Here is a 21376-nt window from a genome sequence, read left to right as displayed (position 1 = left end):
TTTGAAATATTCACTCTTCGGCGGGTCTTCGAAATGACAGAGGTTCTGAGGTAGGAGTAGTAGTGGCACCAAATTTCTATTCGGAAGCTGGAATGGAGTCTGGCGTTTCGTATTCTTACCATGGAGGTTATGGAGGTCCATGTCGACCAACCAGGAGGCCTCAAGTCACCTTAACACTTTTTTGCTGCACGAAACCACTCGGGTGGCCGCATGCGATGCCGTGGAAGACTGCCTTCAGAACGACTCTTCCAACCCGACAGTTCTCAGGGACGTCGTCCTGAAGAAGTTCTGAGAACATTACACGAAGTACGAGGACGCGGTCATACCACAAGGTCACCTGTCCGGAACCATAATGAGGAGCCTGCTCCCCGCGAACAGCTTGTACCGGTTCGAAGCGCTTTGGTTAGGACTTAGGGATGTAAAGGACCGAGTCGCCAAGGAGAGCGAAGAAGCCGCTGCTGCTGCTGAAGGCGCTGCCGCTACCACATCCAGCCTGCGAGTCCTGTTGCTGAAGTCCTCTGTTATCTTGTGGTACGTAGCCAGGCGTATATAACCGCAAAAGGGACCACGGTACGGACAAGTGGTGGAGACCGCACGGTTGCTCAACGAGGCATGTAGAACACCTACGCTAGCTACTGCAGAGTAATATAAAATTCTCCAATAAAGCTATCTGTATTTAGTGAAAAACCACCCCCTACTTCATTCTGTTCTGCTTTTAGTAGGGCTGCAATTTCAAGCATTACGCTGTGGGGAGAATAGCAGCCCTTGCTATAAGAGCTTCGTGCCGGCACAGGCAGGCACAACAGGGAAGTAATAGAAAACCCTGAAGACGCTATGTCTTTTGTTTTTCTGGCGGTATTACGACGTCATATATATCTTCTTCTTCTTCTTCTCCTCAAGTAATATGGCACATACCCACGTGGGGGGGATTGGCCAAGGTATAGAGTAGAATGCCAATGAAGCATTTGCGCGGGGAAGGAACCGTCAGAAGACTGAATCAAGATTTAAAAAAAAAATTGGAAAAATAAAATGAATTCAAGAGGTATGAGTGATCCGGAATAGAATCAATCTAGCCTTTTTTGGACATGCGAAAGAATTTTGTATATAGCTAACAAGAAATCGATTAGTTGCACTTATGTAATCGTGAAGGTAGCCGCATACATTGCTTAACGGGAATCCCTTGGCACTCGCACCGAACGATAGAAGAACTGTAAGAGACAGAGGCAGTCCTAGTCTCGAAAGAGGAACCTCCAGATATTGCTTTCTCTGAACCGCGAACCACCGGCAAGAGAGGAGAAAATGATCGATTGATTCAACTTGCCCACATGATACACAAAGGTTTGTCGCAGCGAACCCGCACCTGCATAAGTACAAGTTTAAGTGAGGGATTCTACATCGCAGGAGCGTCATGGACACTTCACAAAGCCTTGACTTACACCACCGGATATTCCATGGGTACTTTAGGTGTTGAAAGTCTACGGTATTGAGCAACGGATCACTCAAAGTGGCTGAAATATGTTGGAACCGCTGGAAACGTGAAGCTGCTAACAGAATGAGGTGAGGGACGGGATATATTACAGGTGCGCTGAGAGCTGACCTTGCCAATAAATCAGCCACCTCGTTAAAATAGACGCCTGAATGCCCAGGTACCCAGACCAAACGGATCTCGCGCACTGTGCTCGGAACAAAAAACCTAAGTGAACGAGTCAAGAAAGATTTTTCCGAATTTTGGAGAGAGACAATAACTGAAAGGCAGTCTGTAAGAATAAGAACCCGTGCGACATGTCTGGGAATTTTGAGAAGAGCCAAACCAATGGCCAAAAACTCTGCGAAGAATATAGGAGTATAATCAGGGATGCGAACGGAGTAGCTCCAAGCTAGATCCTGCGAATATATGCCAATCGCCGCCTTCTCACAGCTGCCGGAGGCATCAGTGGAGAGAACAGTATGATGTGGAAAATTCTGTAGGTGTTCAGAAAGAAGACCATTTAGGGTATGTGCGGGCATATGCTTCGCATGGGACGGGAAAATAAAGTCGTAATAGAAGACGGGATCAGCCTGCGTGTCAGCAACTCGTTGCAAGGAGATCAGATCAACCTGAAGCGGAGCTAACAGATTTTGCGTGAACCTAACTTGCGGAAGCTGATAACGTGGCCAGTGATTAGTCAAAAAAAGGTGTGGTTGGGATACAAAAATTGGAATACTAACGCCTGGGGCCGGGTCAAAAGACTTGAGGAAAGTACGCACTGTTAGAAGTTGGAAGCGGGAATAGAGGTTGGGGATAAGGGCTTCCAGATAAAGGACAGCGTTGGAAGCTGATTTTGGGAGCCCGAGGCATAGCCGTAGGGCACGCCTTTCCAGTAAGGCTAATGGCTGCAGCTTGTAGTTCGCGCTACCAGAGAACAAGGGGCAACCAAATTCCAGAATCGGTCTCATATAAGCCTTATAGAGCAACAGTAGCGTGTCACGACGCATGCCAAACTTTTTATTGCCAACTAAGGTCAAACGGCCCAGTGCACGTTCCCCTTTAATAACATTATTCTTAATATGGTGTCGCTAGTCCAAATTTTGGTCATAAGTAACACCTAGGTATTTAACCGACTCCACCTGCGGAATTGGAGTGGAGCGGTAGGCTAGCGAGATGTACATAGGAGCGGCGGGTGGAAATACCAGCACGCCACATTTGCTGACATTAAGTGATAAATTGATTTGGTCCAACCAGACTTCAAGAGCATTCAGCTATGCCTGCAAATACCCGTAGAGCACATGGATATCTTTTGCTGATGCGAAAAAAGCTATATCATCTGCGTATACATAAACTGTAACGTTAGGATGAATGGGGATGTCCCGAACTAATATGTTGAAAAGCAGCGGAGAAAGAACAGAGCCTTGCGGCACACCTCTTGATTGACCATAGGTATTAGAACAAAAAGATCCGTCTGTACAGAAGAAAAATCTATCTTTTAGAAATTCACAAATCCAGGCGTAGAGGTAATGCGGTGGTTGTAGTTGAGCAAGCTTGTTAATGAGGACTGTGTGCTCCACGCTGTCATAGGCCTTCGCAACGTCAAGCGTCACCAAGGCCGAAACTTCTCTCTGGCGCATTGAGAGTCGTATTCGGCTCTCGAGATCCACATGCGCGGACCATATGGAACAACCGCGACGAAAGCCAATCTGTGCGGGGCTGAGGCCGTTAATATGATGAACATGCTTTGTGAGGCGACTGTGTACTACTCCTTCTATTAGCTTTACTAAATTTGAGGTTAAAGCAATCGGCCGAATATTGTCTAATTGAAATCCATTGTCTGCATTTTTTAAAAGTAAAATTATTTTCGCAATTTTCCAACTGTGAGGAATCCAAGAGGTTTCCAATGACGCATTTACAATATCTAGAAGGTGAGTTGGAAAGTCGTGCGCTAAAATCTTTAACATGCCCACAGTAATCCCGTCAGATCCCGGAGCTGCAGAGTGCATCGAGGAAACAATTTGCAGGAGCTCCGACACGTCGACCTCAGGATAGTCCGAGCTGGGGGTAAGAGTATGCAAAGGTTCTGCTTTCTGTACCTGGAAACGTAAGGCCAACCCCTGCGCGATGCGTTCAAGGTTTTGCTTAGCCTCCTGCGGAGACATTACCATTGACCTTATGCGATTGGAGGCCGGAGAGCTGTGATTCTGCGCCATGAATCTATAGACAGCCTTCTTATTCTGGGGTTATGAGAGATACGTGTTTAAGTTTTGATTATAATCCTCCTTTGCCTTTTTAACAGTTCTTTTGAAACATGCAGAGAAGAACATAATTTATCCAATTAGCTGGGCTCTGATTATAGGAAATGCTTTTCCAGGCTGCTTTTCTACGACGATAAGCTTTCTCACACTCCTCCGTCCACCAAGGAGACGGCTGTCTGGCAGGAGCAGTAGTGCACACCGAGAATACAGAGCTCTCAGCAGCATCTTGCAGAAAGGTAATTGTCCGCTGAGCTCTTTGTGCTCGACCTGAGCTGACTATGGAGGGGAGTGAGGCAGATATCAATTTTTTGTACATAATGTGGTTTACAAATTTCATGGTTGCACCACCTTTTCTGATAGGCGAGGATATAATAGAAAAGGTTATTGGAAAGTGGTCACTAGATGTACCTGAGTCTTCAGTTGACCATGCAGATACGCCAACCCCACGAGATGCTAATGTTAAATCTATGATTGAACGGGATCCTCCTCGCATAAAGGTTACTGCTCCGGAATTACAGCAGCGCACTGCATTCATTGACATCCAGGACCACAGAAGCTGGCCGCAGGAGTCAGAGCGACTATCCCAGACACTGTGGTGCGAATTAAAATCTCCTGCGATGACTGTGCTGTTTGCGCCGCTCAGTAAGGTATCCAAACAGTCTGTCCTGTGAACACCGATTGGGAAGTAGACGTTAGCAATAGTGACTTTGGCGCACTGTGGAAGGGAGATTTCAACCGCCAACAACTCACAGTCAGGGCCCATAACTGTCTGCGAGATTGATGCCCGGTGACATATTTTCGTAGAGATCATAGTTATTAACCCACCACCCCTGCCATTAACGCGATCTACCCTGAAAACTTTCTTTCTCTTCATCTTTCACCGACTATGGAGTAGTAGGCTGGAGTAATGCTCGTTCCGCTGACCTCTTCTCCATTCCTATTTTGGAGTGTTCTTTCTCTGTTTCTTTGTCATGCCAATCACTGCCGAGCTGAAGCTTTTTTTTAAGAACGGATGTCCAGCTACCCTACACAACTACCGTTCCTATCAGCGTTTGTGAATAGCTGTCTTTTCAATCGTTCTTTAAGGGCCAGCTCATATATGCATCCTAAGTGAAAAAAAATAGATTTTGTCACGTACTATGCCACTAATGACACTTAAACAGTGCAGACGCACAAAGCTCCATCGAAGTGCCGCATAATGCGACTGTCCTTCGAAAGACCTCCCCTCCAGCCTTGGCAACACGCTGGATGGCTATATCGCACAACCTGTAGGACCTCACTTACGGAGTTTTGTACATCCCATTGATCAAGATAAGCTACAGTTCATTAGAGCCCTTTGCCCAACACGACGACTTTTATAACGTTGTACGTTTCACATTTTCTTGTTTCAAGTATAGGTCCCAGCAGTTATGCAACTAATGCGCGCTCGCGTTGAAAACTCACTTCCGCGCAAACCTGTTTACCCTAAATGCTTTTTTTTGGGGGGGGGGGGAGGGTAAGAGTTAATGGAGAATGCCTAAATAATCTGCGATTCGCTGATGACGTCGCCTTGCTGAGTCACTAAGGAGATGAACTGCAAATCATGATCAATGAGTTACACAGACAGAGGAGTACGGTGGGTCTAAAAATTAACATGCTGAAAACCGAAGTAACGTTCAACAGTCTAGCCAGGGAACAGCAGTTCACAATTGGCAATGAGGTGCTGGAAGTGGTAAACGAATTCGTCTACTTAGGGCAGGTAGTGACAGCTGATCCGTATCATGAGAGGGAAATAACTAGAAGGACAAGAATTGGGTGCAGCGCATACGACAGGTTCTCTCAGATCATGAATGGCAGTTTACGAATATCCTTCAAGAGAACTGTGTACAGCAGTTGTATCTTACTGGTACTCACCTACGGGGCAGAAACGTGGAGGCTAACGAAAAGGGTTCAGCTTAAGTTCAGGACAACGCAGCGAGCCATCGAAAGAAAATGCATAAGTGTAACGTTAAGAGAACAGAAGCGGGCAGAGTGGGTGAGGGAACAAACGCATGTTAATTACATCCTAGTCGAAATCAAGAGGAAGAAATGGACTTGGGCAGGGCATGTACTGCGAATGCAAGATAACCGCTGGTCCTTAAGGGTAACGGAGTGGACTTCAATTGAAGGAAAGCGTAGCAGGGGGCGACAGGAGGTTAGGTGAGCGGATGAGATTAGGAGGTTTTCTGGAATAGGGTGGGCGCAACTGGCAAAGGACAGGGTTAATTGGATAGACATGGGAGAGGCCGTTGCCCTGCGGTGGGTTTAGTCAGGGTGATGATGCTTTTTTTTTCCTGGAATGGAGTCCACTGGGTAAAATTTTCCTTCTTTGGTCAAATCTTTGGTAAAATTTTCCAGTAATTGGTTTCAGACCTTGAAGGATTTCTCTGGAAGTAATAAAGGTGAACTGTAGTAAAACCCTCTTTTCAGATGCTCTCTAAAAATGTCGACATGTGATGTCCATCCATGACGCTGAACCTCAAAAGCTGCCACCGAGAACAATAAAACATCATTTTGTTGTCTGTCGCATTTTCCGAAACCCACTGTATGTCCCCATCCACTTAATCCCGTGTACTTCTTTCAATGTCGTGTTTCACATATGCGCAAACTTCTCGGGAAGGAAAAGAACACTGCCTAAGCTTAGCACAGACGCCGAATCATGCTCGACACAAGTGCCGATTATTTGTGCGATTCAGCGTCTGTACTGTCTGTACTTCTCTTTCATTATTCTCTTATGTGTAGTGATTGTTATGTATGTATGCGGTCTTAATGGGTGCCGCTAAGCAAGAAGCGATAAGAAGGCTGCGATTTACTTTATTGGGCGATAGTTAGAACGCTATCTGTCTGGTGCTTTCTTTTCGTACCTTTACAAAGATCTCTTTAGACAGTCTATTCACTGTCTATACACTTCTGCCTATGAAGGCTTTAGCTGCCTATGGACAGATCCTAGGGAATAGTCTACAGGCAATAGAAATCCTATAGAAAGTTTAAGGACAATCTGTGGATTAACGGCTATAAGTTCTGAGTAGACTTTTGTCTATTGATAGTCTATATACTATGATTAGAGGAAAATAAACATCTATAGGTAGACAATAGAGTCCACAAGCAGCCTATAGACATATACGCGTATAGGCGATTTCCACAAGGGTGGAGCCTCTGCTCACTTCACTTATCATGCCAGTAATGAGCGGTGGCGGCACGTATCAATGAACTCATACCAACTCGTCAAACTCCGTTATAGCCCATAGAAGTACACGCGCATTACTTCGATCCAAACGTCAAGGAGATCTGTGGACTCCATTGGGTTCTTCAAATGCAGTTCGGGAGGCAGTGCAGTTAGAGGCCACTTGTCGGCTCCATTGTGAGAAACACATTTATCAAGATGAAGCCGGACGCTCCTTTTCGGTGCTGCGTCCAACCGGCGGCACGTTTCTGCCATCTAAGCGGACGCAGTCCTCAGAGGGTCAATCGATAGCGGCAAGAAAGCCCGTTCGTGCGACCTACCAGTTTCCTCGGGTGACCTTTGACGTGTTCACTTTTGTTCTTCAGCTAGCTACGCTGGTTCTTGTTTTTTTGTGTCAGCCTTCCCAGTGTAACTCTGGCAGAATATGTGAGCGCGAAATTGAAACGAGGACGGTTAAAATAGAGGCAGGCAGGATGAGCGACCACTTGGAAGTATTTTGTTTTAGTAGCCAAGTACGACGGACTTGTTCTTCAATCCGACCTACGAAAATCAATATTTGCTTGTGAACATGCGCTACGTTTTATAAACCAAAAACTACAGATGCTAAAACGACGTACTCCGCTGCACGCACCATCAGCTCGCCTCATCTGCTACAAAACTGAAACAATATTCCCAGAAATCACCAATCCGACGGAAGGCCAAGACCTCGCAGGTTTCCATGTATTCTCCTTACTGCACGCTAGAGTTAGGACGCCAGATTTTCACTTTTTCCTGTGCGCATTGTAGAGCGCGCGCGGACAATACTAAAGGCCACCCGTGTCTTTAAAGCATACACATTTTAAATGGCCACTTAGGTTGTAAGACTGGCGGTCCAGGTTAAAGGTACAGCCCTTACACAACTTTTTTTTAGACAGTCAATAGACTAAACGACTTGATCATCAGTGGAAGATCCGAGAGATTTAATGTAGGGCAGATATTTACAAAACCTCCTTCTTTCCATAGACGATCAATGAGTGGAAAAGGCTGCCAGCCGGCGTCCCTGAGTGCTGCACGGAAGATCAATTCCGCGCATTCTTACCTGGTGTGGGACGTGGAGCGCAGTTCTCTTGCGCGTGTCTTTCATTTCATTAGTATCATTGTATGTATGGAGCGCAGTTGTCCTCCTTGAGTGCGTACTTTTCCTCAACCAATATTAGTTGTGTCATTGTATTTTTGTCATCCTGTGGTACTTTCGGCCAAGCGAAGAGAATTTATTGTTTTCCTACTCCTGCAATATTGCCTTCGGGCGCTGCAGATCTCTGTAATAAAAATAAAATAAAATAATAAAATAGACTGTCTATAGACAATTTTTATAAGGGAGGTGCGCACATCACAAAATGAAGCACGCAGCCAAAGGGAACACTGTTCACTGCTGCCTAAATTGGCGCCAAGGAAACAGATGCACTGTGCGCATAGGTACCCCAGCTGCACGAGGGACCCTCACAATCTTGAACATGATTTGTATTCACCACTGTGTAGATGTGGCGTTTGTTGAACGAAAACGCTGACAGTTCTGGCGGCGGTGTTTGCGACAGTTAGCACAGCGCTTCGTCCGAAGCAGCAGCAGCCGTTGTCGCGTTGGCGCTGCTGAAAGCCACCGTGTTTCGAACGTTTGAAGCCGCAGGGACTGTGCGGTGCCACGCTGGTGTGTAGCCAAGCCGCCCCGAACTCGGTGCTGGGAATGAAATTCCGCTTTTTGAGACCCGCCGCAGTGGCTCAGTGGCAATTGCGCTCGGCTACTGATCCGGAGTTCCCGGGTGAGAACCCGACCGCGGCGGCGGCGTTTTTGTGGAGTCAAAACGCTAGGGTGCACGTTAAAGATCCCCAGGTGGTCGAAATTATTCCAGAGCCCTCCACTACGGCACCTCTTTCTTCCTTTCTTCTTTCACTCCTTCTTTATTCCTTCCCTTACGGCGCGGTTCAGGTGTCCGCCGATATATGAGACAGATACTGCGTCATTTCCTTCAACAGGAATCAAATGATTAAAACAAAGCAATTATTTTGAGACACACGTTCCACTGCTAAGGTTGCAGCTTAAAGCTACAGCTCCGCATCTGCGCGTTGCTGACATCTACGTAGTAGCCTGTCACACCTTCGGAAAAGCGGGCTTATTGGCGCGGTCTAGTTACGCTCCTAAAAGGAGTAAAAGGGGCGTAAGCTATCCTCCATCAAACTCTCTTTACAGGGGCAGGGTATGCTGCCCAAGCAATGGGGTTGATTTTCATCACTAAAAAATTGCCTGGCTTAGCTTATGGTTAAGCCTAGGATGCGAAGCATACGTCGCTTGGCAAGCCGTACTTCTCGTTCTTCTCCCGTTTCCGTGGCTCTTTGTAACTTGCGCTTTGCGGTCTGGCGAGCCGCCCTCTCCCTGGCCGACATCTAGCTGCTCAACTGACTCAACGAGTGCGTCGCCTTTTATACAATTGCGTGACGTCAGTATCTCCTAGCGGTAGGAGCGGGAGTTAGGCCGCCGGCAGAGGCTGCGCGTCCGCAAGCGAGCGCACGAGTTGAGCCCCAGCTATCACAGCTGTTGTGACGTCATATCACGTGGTGCGCCGATGTAGGTCAAGTGGTAGCTACGCGGCCGCACGCGGCGCAGCAAGGAAGAGCTCGGTTGTGCGGCTAGTATGCTTCGCATAAAATAAGGAATGCTTAGTGCGCCACGAAAACAATTTCCCTCATCGAAACATGTGACTTCTAGCATTTACTAAGATTTTACCCGAGGTTTCTGCCTTCTCTATTTGCTAGCCTCAAGACCTCCGGTGCTGCATTTCAAATCCTCATCTCATTGCCAACTGCATCAAGTTACTCTGCATCTCAATGGGAATATACCTCTGCTGCTAACTGCAAGCACTCTATATAATAAGTGACTGAGATCTGCTCCGGAACTTGGATAGCACACCCCACCCCTAAGAAGAAGTGTACTGGAGGACAGCATACTTCCTTCCCACACCCATGTAGGCATGCGTGTATCGTGTGCAGATACAGCTGCAAAAAGTAACAGGAGCCTCAAGCAGCTATTTTCTCGTTGCAGTCGCGGCAGCCACCGCTGGCTTCAGAACAGGATCCAGCTGAAACAGCACAGAAAGGCGGCGGCTTATTCGTACTGCGAAACTGCCTGGAAGCAGCGCAGGGGTGAAGATCACAAGTGATGCCATTAAACGAACCGGAGGCCGCGCCGAGACGCCGGGCGTTTCGCACAGGTTTTGTCACTGTCAGATTTTGTCGCAAGCCTCGTACTTCGCCCATGCGCGCCTTTTTCTTGGCGCTGAGATAGGTGGCATTGAACGCAATCAGATTCACTTAGACTGTGCGCTCCAATTACGTATGTGCGCACTTCTACTTGTGTAGTGTTTTTAATAGGGTTTTTAATATGCGCGGTAGAAAACAGGTCTATAGAATTGTCTATAGACAGTCTTTACACTTCCAATCAACTGTATTGTCGTTCTATAGATATTTCCTTTCTGTCCTCATAGTCTATAGACTGTCTACAGATAAAAGTATACTAAAAGTGTATGGCCACAAATCTCTATATTGTCTATAGATTGTAAATAGACTTTGTACTGCCTATTGACTATGCTCTAGAATTTGTCTATCGACACTTGACAGACTTTATAAACAGAAGTGTATGGACAGTATATATACTGTCTAAATAAATTTTTGTAATGGAAAGACGAGGTACAGACGAGCGAATTACAAGGACAAGCAGTAACTCGCAATTGAAAATGTATTTCTTAACATGCACTGATATCACAAAAAAAATCACTTGCTTGTTCTCATTTAACTCCTATCGAGGTGCAGCCACCACGACCGTTGCTAACGGGGTCAATGTCGTTTCAGTCAACCGATCGATCAACCACCATTCTATCGACGCTTTCTGCGTTAGCTTCTATTCTTGTTGTTCTCATTTCCGAGAAAAAACGAGTCGATGGCGATCCAGATGACGCACCGGTCAGAATTGTTACTTCGTGTCACGTTTCCCACGTCGGCTGGACGCTGCTGCGACCCGTGGCCATTTGTCATCGTGTACAGTTTCTTTGTTCACTTCGCCCCTTTTTCTTTATCTCTTTCCCACTCTCTTTTCCTACGGCGCCGCTGGCCCTTCATCCCCTTTCACCCCACGCTTCCCTTATCAAAATGGTCTATAGACTGTCCATAGGCTTCTTGTAGAGTCTATCGCCTTCCTATAGATATTTCATTTCGCCTATTCAAAGTCTATAGATTGTCTAAAGACAAAAGTCCAATGTAAGTGTATGGCCGTAAATCTTGCCCACAGACTGTCAATAGGATTTATATTGCAAACAGACTAGTGTATAGGATTTGTCTATGGTTTGGTTTATGGGGGTTTAACGTTCCGAAGCGACTCAGGCTACGAGAGAAGCCTTAGTGAAGGGCTCCGGAAATTTTGACCACATAGGGTTCTTTAATGTGCACTGACATCGCACAATACACGGGCCTCTAGATCTTCGCCTCCATCGAAATTCGACCGCTGCGGTCGGGATCGAACCCGCGTCTTTCGGGATAGCAGCCGAGCGCCGTAACCACTTAGCCACTGCGGCGGCTAGGATTTGTCTATAGAAAGTCTATAGACTTTAGGCACAAGTTTATAGGCAGTCTATACACTGTGTATAAAATAGACAGTCTATAGAAATTTTTGTAAGGGTGAGACCGGGCGAGCAGCAATAGACAGATTGTAACGTGAGGCCTAGAGACAAGGACCCTTCCCGCACTACTACTGCACCACAGGGAGAGATATAATAGCCAAATAAAGCGTAAAAACTGCGCAGAAACAGAAATTTATTATGTATTAAAATAAAACAGGAGAACGACTGGGGTAAAATGAAATTAGAGGAAAGGGGAAAAGAGAAGGAAAGAGTAGTCCCACCATCAGCAACCCTCTGGCAAGGCAACAGGCCCCGCGAGATCAGGGGTGTTTACTGAAACCTTTTTTTTATTTCATCCTTCCTTCTCCCCCTATCCTCTCTTCCTGTCCCATCACCTCTTTCATTTCATTTCTCCATTCTGCCTGCTATCCTTTCTTTCCGCTGCCCCAGCTCTGGTGCTTCAGTATCGATGGCAGATTTCGGGGCCAGCTAAAATCTTTTCCTTCCTTTTCACTAATATTTTAATAAAAAACCACTACCACCACCTTATTTCATCCTTCAGTCTGCCCTTTGCGTCTCGGCGCAGGAATATAAAAGTTGTTGATTGAATGAAATGCTGAAGTTGCTTATTGGCGATACGAAGGATGCCAGCTGAATGATGAGTTGACTTGTCCAGTGGTTGTATAAGATGGCATGGCACATAGTGACATACATAGTTGCAAACGGCTTACTTGCCGGTAAAACGGTAAAAACCGCCGCACCTATTTGAGAAATGCGCGGCAAATGTTTACGGGCTGCAAGTGGCCGTGAACGAATTTCTTCCCGTCGGTACTGCCTCGTGGCCTGGAGTGATATTGGAACCAGCAGTGGAAGCCAACACGTCCCGTCTTATTTACCAGGATTTCCGTAAACTTTTGACGCCGACTGCACACCCCAGTCGTGCGGAACGACGTCGCATTGAACTACCGATTCGACTCTCTGAAAGATCTTATCTCGATGCAGGGCTTTCGTAGTGGTCTCTTGATGTTCGGAAGATATGCATTGGAAGAGGCCTCAGGCCGAACGAAGCATTCATTATCTCTTCAATCCCGTGATTCCTGGCACATCAAGTACAACGTATCCAGACTGTAAATATGTGAATAGTTGTGTTTATGGTCGCAAATATAGATAGTAGCCTCAAAGCATGCCATAACCATGCTTTCCCAAACCCATTTAGCACAGCGGAGTCAGTGTAAGCTTAGGCACAAGTAGGAACCCGGGTGGAAGAAAAGTATTCGCAAACTGCTAACCCTAAAAACAAGCTACCTGAAATTTCAAAAGCCGTAGAGATCCTTTGGCAAGTGACATAACTATATTGAATTTTGCAACATATTTATTCAATGCGCCAGAGCAAGTGGGCGCTTTCACCTGACGGCGAGAAATAATCATATCGTCACATCTTGGTCATTTTAATTAAACATGCATCATTTTAGTTCATTAAGTTTACACATTTTTCTTCGTTTTTACAGATCAATAATGTCAGCGCCGATAATGACGAAGCTTTGGAAGTTTATAAGTTTTACTCAGCGTTCTCAGTGTCTGAAATTAAAGGATTAATTGCGACGAAACAATTGGACCGCCCCTTTACATGTTTACTGCGTCCGACCCCACCTCGACCGAGCACAATGTTTTACAGTTGAACCTGGACGAGTATGAAGAAGACAAAGACTGGGTAGAGGAACTTGGTTCGATACAATGCAAGGGGTTTAATTAAGAAAGGATTCTCAATGACCATCCACCTTTATATATGCTCAGAACAGTGTTTTCAACAAATACCCACCCTATAGTTTTCCTTACAGGATCAGATTCTGGAAGCCTTACGTGCGGTTTACTTTATAACGCCTTTGGGATGTGCCAGAGACAGCCAGCTGTTCTGGCTGTGTCAGCCTGCCTGACTAATTGTTTTGTTCATTACTTGTGTTTTACAGCGGCAGCTGTTAAAAGGGCGCGTTTCCTGGTTATTCTGCGTAGGCGGCGGTGATGGTGGCGTCAAACGAAGGAAAAACCGTAAGCAGACGATAATGACACCACTTGTCGCACTACTTTGTGGAATCCTCTATGCGCAGCGAATTGAACCAGAGCATGCATCGTTCGCGCCTAAGCGCTTAGAGGACGCCACAGAATGGACCAGCGGACGGCACATTCAGCATCGCAATTAGACATTTAGCACAGCCGTAGGCCTTTTATGTTCAATTCGGCAACGCGTTTTCGTTCTTGCCATGTCCGTGCTTGCCTAGCAATAATAATAATAATAATTGGTTTTGGGGGAAAGGAAATTGCGCAGTATCTGTCTCATATATCGTTGGACACCTGAACCCCGCCGTAAGGGAAGGGATAAAGGAGGGAGTGAAAGAAGAAAGGAAGGAGAGGTGCCGTAGTGGAGGGCTCCGGAATAATTTCGACCACCTGGGGATCTTTAACGTGCACTGACATCGCACAGCACACGGGCGCCTTAGCGTTTTTCCTCCATAAAGACGCAGCCGCCGCGGTCGGGTTCGAACCCGGGAACTCCGGCTCAGTAGTCGAGCGCCTTAACCACTGAGCCACCGCGGCGGGGCGCTTGCCTAGCAGCATTTGCCGTAATGTCGCAGTTGCCGTAGTTAGTGTATTTCCCGCACGGCGGTTCAAAAATTTTTCGTATAGCTGTAACTTAGTCTTTCGTATTACACCAGTGTAGTAAGCGGCGGCAAGTTTGTTTTTCAATTTTATTACATGGTCAAGCGGAGCTTTTACTAGAACTGAGTCATGACAGTGACCTTATCGCTAAGGCACCCGCGGGCTGTGCGATGTCAGCGCACGCTAAAGATCACCAGGTGGTCGAAATTATTTCGGAGCCTTCCAGTACGGCACCTCTTTCTTCCTTTCTTCTGTAACTCCCTCCTTTATCCCTTCCCTTACGGAGCGGTTCAGGTGTCCGCCGATATGCGAGACAGATACTGCGCCATTTCCTTTCCACCAAAACCAATTTTCATTTTCATTTTCAGTGACCTTACAGCTTTGCAGGTTTGCTCTAAGCTATGCTACAGCTAACATGTACTCCTTACTGATGTTGCGGAGGTTACAGCTAATATCCAACGAGGCCGGAAGCTTTAACTGTTCTAGTGTACGCCACTCGAAAAAAAAAAATGAGGGCTGTAGATGAAAATGCAAATAGTTTTTTTATTTTTTTTTTCTGGGGGGGGGGGGGGGGGGCTTGCACGACATTGAGGTAAAGCGCAGCCTTGTCGAGTATTCTGCATGAGCCCACAGAACGGTCACTTCCCCTTCGGCCTGCTCCGATTGGTTGAACTCGAAATGTGAGAGTAATAGCTGAGTGAAGACCTCTGACAGTCTTTCCTGCTACCTCATTCCGAATGAATGTGTTACAGTATTACAACAGTGAATATTACAGAACGTGGACTAGACGTACCCACGATTAATACCAAAGCATTCGAAACCGGACCCAAGTAACGGAGATTTCAAGGCGGTGGGCACTTCTACGCAGCTATATTGAGCAGAGACGAGGGGGCTTGATTTTTTTATGTTTTCTTTTTTATTTGAAGAAGAGGATGAACGCAGGTTAAGTCAGACCCATGTACTTACGTTCAACTAACTGGGCACCTTTAGTATGCGAATGCAACGCTGGTTGTCCATGCGGCCAGATTCGCAGCTCCCTCAATCTATGACTAGATATAAATCATGTTTGGAGAGTGCCTATAGCCGATGGGACTTTTTGTCATGACAAAGGCGAATAATTACTTTTTCACTAGTTTGAAGAACGTCGTCAACTTTCTTTCATCTAAAAAAAAGTTTCAGTAATGAAATGCGAATCCCTTTCTAAAACAAACTCCGCCGGTTTATTCCTGGAATGTAAACACTTCCGCTGATTTTGTAATACGGGTTTGCCTCATATTGCTTATCCCGATCAGCGAGCTTTTAAAGAATGCACGCGACAAAAGCTGCGAACAAAAAGCACGAAATATTAATGCGACGTGCAAACAGTACGCCGAAGATTACACACTTCCCATCCGCAAAGACTGCTTCGGGGACGACAATGCTGTTGGTATTTCTTACTCCCCGGTTTTCGCATCTCTTATCTCTTGAATGATGATGAACCTTTTGTTCTTTTCAATTTCCGTCATTATCCTCTGCTCAAATATTTTCTTTACGCATGGTCGGATACTCAAACGAAGCACTCCGGTTCTTTCCTTTCCTTTTTTTATTCCTAGAGCGGCATTGCTGTCCTCAATACGCGAAGATCTGCATATCCCCTTATCGGTTTTTCAGGACGCGTACTTAACAATGACTGCCGGCGTCTCCCCTATTTTTATCCACTTAGTGTGAAATTTAATGCACCGCCGCCCGAGAGATGGGGGAGGGGGAGGTCGGCAAAAGTGAGATGTAGATGAGCGGGCGACACTTTGTTTCTGGAATTTTCTTTAGATTATCTTTCAATGCACGGATCCCTGGGGATTTGAAGCGGGCATCGGATGCATGACTCTCTTGAATCAGTTTATTAAACGAGCCCCGCAATGACTATGTTTTCTTTAGTTTTTGTTTTCCTCGTTTCTACCAATGCTTGTTCCATTATTCATGAATTACTGAGCTGTAGCCGATGGAGACGCCGTTGTGACAGAGGAAGAGCGAGTTCCGAGGGGGCACAAATTTAAATGAATGAAGAAAGAAAACAACATTGTCAAATATATCAGTGGTATCACCAGCACGCTCATTCCGCAAACAGGGAAGAGGCAAGGTGCAGCGCAGATAACTGGTTGTCACGCGATACTTTCTGTAAGGAAAAACTTTTTCAACGACAGAATTTGTAAAACTCGCCATGCCGGCGTGGCGTCTTCGAAACATTTTTTTTTGCAACCTTGGTTGTTCCCACGTTTGAAGGTCTGCCCCGAATTTCGAGTCACATGTCGGTAAAATAAACTACTCACAACTGCTAAGAAAGTTGCGAGATGAGAAAAACAGTTTGCTTCCTCACAGTCTGTTCCTAGTGGCCGTTGAACCTCATAATTTTAGGCGGGACTTTGCGATGGCAGCGATCAGAAATTTCTTGCCCCCCAAAATATCAGCCACATCTGAGTTTTGCATTGTAGCCAGGAGGTTGAGGGATTCGTAGGTTTATTGGGTGATAGATTGATCTGTTCATTCATTCATTCATTCATTCATTCATTCATTCATTCATTCATTCATTCATTCATTCATTCATTCATTCATTCATTCATTCATTTCGTTCATTCAATCGTTCATTCGATCGAGCGGTCAGTCGATCTCTCCTGTCTTTGAAAAGATAGCACGCCACTGTTCCTAACAAATATTTACGCGTTATTTCGTTCTCTTTGATTCACAGTCCGCACTAGTAATCTTGACAGCGTAATTATCTCTGTCAAAATCGTCATCAGCAGAGCCCATTACGCCAGCATGAGCAGCAAAGGTCGGGAGATGTGGAGAGGTTGGCAGCGTTTCGCAACTGTCTCGAAAGCCCAACGCAGAGCACGTTTTGGGTTGTAGGAGTAGAGGACGTGAAAGACCGAATGATAAAAAAAGCGATAAACACGCATTTATGCAGTCACTTCTAAGCTAATTCCAGTCGGACACTTTAGGGTTTCGTCCCTGCTCATGTCCTTCAAAACAGGGTTTCTGCGAATGTTAGAACGCGAGCGTTTGCTTGTACTTTTTTGGTCTGATCGCGAAAAAAAAAGATTACGCGCTCCATTTGCGGATAACGAGCACTTGCGAAACACATCAGGAAAGCTCCACCGATGGACCAGCGTGTAACAGTAAGTGCCTCAACGAAGCGTGGGTGTGTCTTTCAACTCCGGCTACGCCATTAAGCCGCGATGCACATGAGAAAAAACACTGCAGAAACGATGGACACTGCGTAGTAACGCGAGTGCACATGATTATGATTTCGTAACATCATGCCGTGATAAAGCGCAGGTCTTGCTTCCTCACATCCACGCACAAAAAAGATGTGCTAATCTCAAACGCACAAGATATTTTTTTTATTGTCGGCGTGTGCATGAATAACGTGGGCTCATCAGGTCGTACTTGGGCCGCGTGTTGATCGCACATCTCTTGAACAACGTTCTTACTTTTCTTTTTGAAGGTACCAATCTCTTTTTGACCCTCTTAGAGCGAAAGTTGCTGTCGAAATAAGCGTGGGTTGATTGGAGCATGTAGTTTAGAAACCTGTCAATCTGAGTTCATTATATTTGCGGCTATAAATTGGGAATCAACACAGATACCTATTGTTCCACTGATCATTCATTCTGCTCCTTTACCAGGCGGATATATCCGGCTTTATCCATCATCACAAAGGCGCCTCACCTCAGAGCAGGCCTATGATTCGCGTCAAATTGAAACGAAAGCCTTTCCAGACCTTTCAAGATTCCACAAAATCTATCCCATCCCAAAACGAAAACGCCTGCCTTCGGTGCAGCGATGGTCGACACTCTTTAATATATGATCGGGGTGCCAGGCTAAACCACAACATCTACAGGATCACGTTGTAGCGAGAGACAGAAATACCTGAACCCAAATAACTACTATGTATAAATACACTAATTACAGGCTATATTAAAGCTGCAAACCTTTGCATTTAGAAACAATGACAGAAGGAACACCAAAAGCATTCGTACTGATAATGCGAATTAAAAGGGCAGGGTCAAGGTGAAGTATATTTCTTCATGAGCGTGCAAAGGGTGTGCAGTGCAACCATGGTTGCACTGCACACCGCCATAGACCGTTTTAGACTATTCGCTTGCAAGCGAATAGTCTAAAACGGTGTATGGCGGTGTGTTCAGTAAACTTGAACGATGGTGGCACTCAAGGCTTGCAAAACCACATAAAGCCGCCGCGGTGGCTGAGTGGTTACGGCGCTCGGCTGCCGGCCCGAAAGACGCGGGTTCGATCCCCGGCCGCGGCGGTCGAATTTCGATGGAGGCGAAATTATAGAGACCCGTGTACTTTGCGATGTCAGTGCACGTTAAGGAACCCCAGGAGGTCGAAATTTCCGGAGCCCTTCACTACGGCGTCCCTCATAGCCTGCGTCGCTTTGGGACGTTAAACCCCCATAAACCAAACCATAACCACATAATAAATGAGCCTCAATTTGCTGTAAATGGACGGTTCAACAAGCCAGCCCAGCTTGTCACATTGCATTTTTCTTGAATCTTCAGTGAACACGTTGACCATGAGGTCAGTCGAGATGATCTGGTGTCACTAAGAAAGTATTGTTCCGTAAGCATCAACAATCGATACCAGGAATATTTCATTGAGCAACAAAACACCATTTCCTTTTTTCTTTGCGAACTCTTTGGCTGTTGTTGTTCGAGGCTGTACTCTTGTTTGTTTACGCACTGAGCGAAATTACCGAATTTCAAACAATTTCTTTCGCGCTGTTTAATCTTTTTCTCAAGTCAGGCGGCTAAACAAAGGATACCCTGTAGTTTTAAAACACGTCGCACTTTGGTACGCTAAATGCGTGCTTGACTGATTTTCATTTAAAGTGGGGCATGGTTCGTTTTTACTTGATTTTTTTTCAGTTCATTTTTTTATTGGCAAATGCACTAAGACTATTATGAATAAAAAGACTGTTTACAAAACCTGCCCAAGTAATGCATTCCGGGCCAACCCTCTCTAATAAAGGCACATTTATAGACAGTTTACACGCACAAGCGTCAGAGTGTCGCCACATGGGAAATATACCGTTCGAAGAGGTGCTATAAAATTAATCGGCAAAACAAGTGGTAGAAAAACACGTCTCCGGATGTCCTGATCGACACTTCACTGATTTTCACATGGGCGATTTAATTTACGTTATTAGACCCCTTTAGCATATGATGTGCTATGTTACCGTTACTGGTACCGGAGCACCGGGAGCCCGCGCGCAGCCAACGCGTATGCGCGAATCATCTTGAGAGCGCCAGATGGCGCCAGGCAGCCGGCAGCTGAGCGCACGCCTGCAGCATAGGGACCAATCAGCGCATGCTCAGCGGTGGTGGGCGGGCTCCCGGTACTCCGGCAACTGTAACACGCTGTACGGATGCCAAAGGTGTCTATGAGACACCGTTAGCATACCGTCTACTGTGTTACCGTTACCATAGACACCTTTAGAATACCGTGTTACCGTTAGCGTTACCGGAGTACCGGGATCCCGGCCATTGCCAGTGAGCACGCGCTGATTGGTCCCGATGCGGGAGGCCTGCGTGCAGCCGCAGGGTACATGGCCCACCTGGCGCCGCCGAAGCGATCTGCGCATGCGCATTGGTGGTGGGTGTGCTCCCGGTACTCCGGTAACGCTAACGGTAACACGGTACACGGTATGCTAAAGGTGTCAATTACCGGACTACCTGGAGCCCTCCCACCGCAGGTGAGCACGTGCTTATCGGTCCCGATGCTGCAGGCGCACGCGCAACTGCCGGGTAGCTAGCGCCATCTGGCGCCCTCAAGACGATTTGCGCATGTGCATTGGCTGCGCGTGGGCTTCCGGTACTCCGGTGCCGGTAACGGTAACACCGCAGATGACATGCTAAAGGCGTCTATTATTTGAAACTGCGGTAGGAGCTTGACGTTAGCTACTTAACAAAGTGTAGACGCCAATGTAAAGTTGTAGACTCTTTGCATCCACTGGCATGAAGTGCGTGCTTTCCGCGAATCAGGGGGCGCTACAGTCGCTGTAAGTACGTACTGCTGATTATAAACCGGTGCCGCGCTCGGGAAGGCCGGCCTCGCCTCAGTGCAAGCCTTTTTTTTCCTACGAGCCTTGTGTGCGTCAGGATTTGACATAGCTTTTTGTCAGTGCGTGATCGTTGCTTCGGCCGCCTGCAATGCAAGGCAGGCGCGGATGGAATTTAAAGAACCTTTTTTCAGAGACGCTGCTTTTGGCGAGATTGTATTCGCGTCGCCAGCCATGCGTTTAACGCCTTATATGCTGGAAATTATGTATGCAATGTCGCATGTCACTAAGAGCAGATTCCGAGAGACGAAGTCTCCCTGACTTTTTCGTGAACAGCGCGCTGTTTGGAGGCAGTTTACTACCAAGTCATTTTACAGCGAAACGAATGGTGGCCTGGTTGTCATCTAGCTGGGAGGGTTTACGAACGTGCTCTGCATTGTTGAGCAGAAGACACATTCGCAGCTGAATTTAGTCCGTTGCAGTGGGCAGAATACAATCAGTAAATATGCGTACGCCACATCGCAAAGCTTACTATGCTCAGCATCCAGGAATCAAAAAAGTACTTTCAGAACCATATGCTTTCCTGACACCAGCCTTCTTGAAACATTTTTTTTCCAGAGAGGAATATTTCTCGCCTGCTTCCTGCAAACAGCACTTTTTTATCTCTCCGTTTAACGTTGCTGTGTTAGCGTCCGCGTCGGTGGGATGCTCAAAAGTTGGAGCTCAAACTTCTGAATGCAAATGCGAGAAGGAGTGGAGTGGCTGGTAGTAGAAATAAGAACATTCTGGCAGCAGTGTGGGTTGAACTTGGACTTTGTATTGTTGTGCATACGCTCCAAAGCATTTCAGAAAACACGATTATGTGAACGAGGTACCCGTACATAAAAAAAAACAGGCTTTCTGCAATCGTGAGGTGCACTATGGCGGTGCCGAAACTATGTCACAGTTCCTCGAGAAGGGCAAGTAATTAAAGGCCGCTATATTAAGCTGACCCCCATCTTAAACGAGATGGTAAATATATACGCTTTGGCCAGCTTGAATCAGCAGGAAATCCTAGGTAAATTTCCGATTTTGGTTGTCGCTACGCGATACATGGAA

The 21376-nt window shown here is 46.4% G+C and overlaps 1 non-coding gene across 1 annotated transcript; it reads left to right on the top strand.

The window, feature by feature from the left end:
* The first annotated feature begins 18453 nt into the window (after nt 1-18453).
* TRNAG-GCC (transfer RNA glycine (anticodon GCC)) lies at nt 18454-18526 on the top strand. Its single transcript has one exon. It is a non-coding gene; the product is annotated as a tRNA-Gly (tRNA).
* Nucleotides 18527-21376: the final 2850 nt, after the last annotated feature.

This window comes from Amblyomma americanum, chromosome 11, assembly GCF_052857255.1.
Source record: "Amblyomma americanum isolate KBUSLIRL-KWMA chromosome 11, ASM5285725v1, whole genome shotgun sequence".
In the NCBI taxonomy this organism is placed as follows: Eukaryota; Metazoa; Arthropoda; class Arachnida; order Ixodida; family Ixodidae; genus Amblyomma; species Amblyomma americanum.
This window is presented reverse-complemented; position numbering and strand designations above follow the sequence as displayed.